This window comes from Rhipicephalus microplus, unplaced genomic scaffold, assembly GCF_043290135.1.
Source record: "Rhipicephalus microplus isolate Deutch F79 unplaced genomic scaffold, USDA_Rmic scaffold_134, whole genome shotgun sequence".
Classification (NCBI taxonomy): Eukaryota; Metazoa; Arthropoda; class Arachnida; order Ixodida; family Ixodidae; genus Rhipicephalus; species Rhipicephalus microplus.
The window spans coordinates 174,284-177,500 of record NW_027464706.1 but is presented as its reverse complement, the minus strand read 5'-3'; the positions used below and the strand labels follow the sequence as shown (position 1 = coordinate 177,500).

The following is a 3,217-nucleotide window of genomic DNA, read 5'->3' as shown; positions in this document are numbered from 1 at the left end:
CGGTTTGCCACCGCACACCAAAATGCCGATCCGGCTGCCTACTTTAGCCAACAGGTGGAGCCAGGCGCGCCGTACTTGCGCGGCACTTCCCACGTCCACCGAAGTCGGTGCCAAGGACCACTTTCGGCGCCGGAGCCGCGTACGAGCCTACTCGAGGCGGAAGAACGAAGCCAGCAAGGGCCTGGCCGCAAGTGCGTTCAATTGTCGGGACGTCCAAGTCCCTCGTTCTTCCGTGCTTCCTCTTTCGGCAAGTCGTTGCGGCACCTTCCCAAAGCGCGCAGACCCGCTAATCGCGACGAGCGCGACGTGGCCGTGCCGCCTTTCCCTCGGCAGCAAGCAAAACGCCTGGCAACGTCGACGCTCCCCTAACCGCGATCTCGCACCGTGTTTCGTGTGGCGAATTCAAAAGCCGGCCGGCGCTGCTGCAACCATTACGGTCGGTACGCATACGCCGCGGAGGGCGGGACGGTCATCGGAGCGTGCGGTTCCTCCATCGAGTACTGCGCACCTCGGCCGTCGCATCGCCGTGCCATGACCGGCCGCGCGTCAACGCGAACCGGTGCCAGCGAGATCCCTCGCCTGCAAGAACCGACCGGCAGCCTCCGTCACCCGAGGACGCGGAGGCGCTTGCCGCGGACGGCGGGACGGTATGCACTGGTGCACAGCGGACCCGTCACATCGCCAGTTCCTTGACCGACCGCCGACGCTTGTGCCGTTCCTCTCGTACTTGGCAGTCGCCGCGCGATTGTCGGGTCTCGTTCTTGCACGCTCGAACGGTCGGGAGGGCACTCGGCTGGCGTTTCGGGAACGCGCAGCCTCGCCTTCTACCGACGTAACCACGACTCGCCGTTCGCGCTCCGCCGCTCCTGTTTACAGTACTAGGCGGTCCCGCAGCGGTCGGGTCGCGCATTTCGAGCGCTTCGAGCCACGGTGCAGTGGCGGGTCGAAAGCCGACCTATGAGTGCGTTGCGCCGTTTGTACCCGCGTCCGCCACCTGGCCGACCGTCCAAGGTCGCGGTGTTGGCGTCCGCTGGGCGCAACAATTTGTCACGGGGTGCCGCTCCACATTCAGGCAGCCCCGTGGGGAAAAGCCGACCCCGCGTCCAAACGGGGTCAGCGGCAGAAAGTGTCGGGCGCAGACGCAGCTGAGGCGCTCACCCTTCACAATCCGTTAATGATCCTTCCGCAGGTTCACCTACGGAAACCTTGTTACGACTTTTACTTCCTCTAAATGATCAAGTTTGGTCATCTTTCCAACAGACCGGCGCAACCGAAAGGCCGCGCCGGACATCGGTCCGAAGACCTCACTAAATCATTCAATCGGTAGTAGCGACGGGCGGTGTGTACAAAGGGCAGGGACGTAATCAACGCGAGCTTATGACTCGCGCTTACTGGGAATTCCTCGTTCAAGGGGAACAATTGCAAGCCCCTATCCCAATCACGAAAGAAGTTCCACGGGTTACCCAGTCTTTTCAGACAGGGATAAAGACACGCTGCTTCCTTCAGTGTAGCGCGCGTGTGGCCCCGGACATCTAAGGGCATCACAGACCTGTTATTGCTCTGTTTCGTGCGGCTAGGAGCCGCTTGTCCCTCTAAGAAGGTTGTAAGGTGCTGGGAACCCCGCACCTATTTAATAGGCTAGAGTCTCGTTCGTTATCGGAATTAACCAGACAAATCGCTCCACCAACTAAGAACGGCCATGCACCACCATCCACCGAATCAAGAAAGAGCTCTCAATCTGTCAATCCTCCCAGTGTCCGGGCCGGGTAAGTTTTCCCGTGTTGAGTCAAATTAAGCCGCAGGCTCCACTCCTGGTGGTGCCCTTCCGTCAATTCCTTTAAGTTTCAGCTTTGCAACCATACTTCCCCCGGAACCCAAATACTTTGGTTTCCCGGAAGCTGCCCGCCGAGTCATTTGAGTAACTCAGGCGGATCGCTGGTTGGCATCGTTTATGGTCAGAACTAGGGCGGTATCTGATCGCCTTCGAACCTCTGACTTTCGTTCTTGATCAATGAAAACATTCTTGGCAAATGCTTTCGCAGTAGTTCGTCTTGCGACGGTCCAAGAATTTCACCTCTAGCGCCGCAATACGAATGCCCCCGTCCGTCCCTCTTAATCATTACCTCGTATTCCAAAAACCAACAGAACAGAAACGAGGTCTTGTTCTATTATTCCATGCAAGTTTATTCAGGCGACTCGCCTGCGTTGAGCACTCTAATTTTTTCAAAGTAAAAGCACCGGCCATCTCGAGGCACACAATGAAGTGCACCAAGAAAGAACCGGCATGATGTTCAGTCCGAGCCGTCGCATCGGGTAGATGCACTACTCGTCTGGAACTGAGATCCAACTACGAGCTTTTTAACCGCAGCAGCTTTAGTATACGCTATTGGAGCTGGAATTACCGCGGCTGCTGGCACCAGACTTGCCCTCCAATTGATCCTCGTTAAAGGATTTAGAGTGTACTCATTTCAATTACGGGGCCTCAAAAGAGTCCCGTATTGTTATTTTTCGTCACTACCTCCCCGTGCCGGGAGTGGGTAATTTGCGCGCCTGCTGCCTTCCTTGGATGTGGTAGCCGTTTCTCAGGCTCCCTCTCCGGAATCGAACCCTGATTCTCCGTTACCCGTAACAACCATGGTAAGCAAGTAACCTACCATCGAAAGTTGATAAGGCAGACACTTGAAAGAAACGTCGCCGGCTCGTGGCCATGCGATCAGCACAAAGTTATCCAGAGTCACCACACAATACGGGCCGAAACCCGATCGATCTTGGTCTAATAAAAGCACCCGTTACCCAAAGGGCTCCAGGCTCACTGCATGTATTAGCTCTAGAATTGCCACAGTTATCCAAGTAGGAAGAAACGATCTAAGGAACCATAACTGATTTAATGAGCCATTCGCGGTTTCGCCTTATTTCGGCATGTACTTAGACATGCATGGCTTAATCTTTGAGACAAGCATATGATTACTGGCAGGATCAACCAGGTAATCGTTCGACTGCGCGTCCGTCCTCGCCTTCGGCGTGCCGGACGCAGTCTGTGTGCGGCGGAGGCCACCTTCAGGCGCCCCAACACGCTTATTTTGCACTCCGAGATGACGGCGTTCGAGCTCGCTACGGCACAACCTTCCCGAAAGACGAGTGGGAGCCGTGCGGCAAGAAGCACGTTCATGCTCGCTCTTTTTCGTTGCATCGACTCGGTCGCGCCGTGCGGGTTGCC

The 3,217-nt window shown here is 56.5% G+C and overlaps 1 non-coding gene across 1 annotated transcript; it reads right to left on the bottom strand.

Moving 5' to 3' along the window:
- Positions 1 to 1,172: 1,172 nt before the first annotated feature.
- LOC142790858 (small subunit ribosomal RNA) lies at positions 1,173 to 2,987 on the bottom strand. The gene has a single exon (XR_012889809.1). It is a non-coding gene; the product is annotated as a small subunit ribosomal RNA (ribosomal RNA).
- Between the last annotated feature and the right edge of the window lie 230 nt (positions 2,988 to 3,217).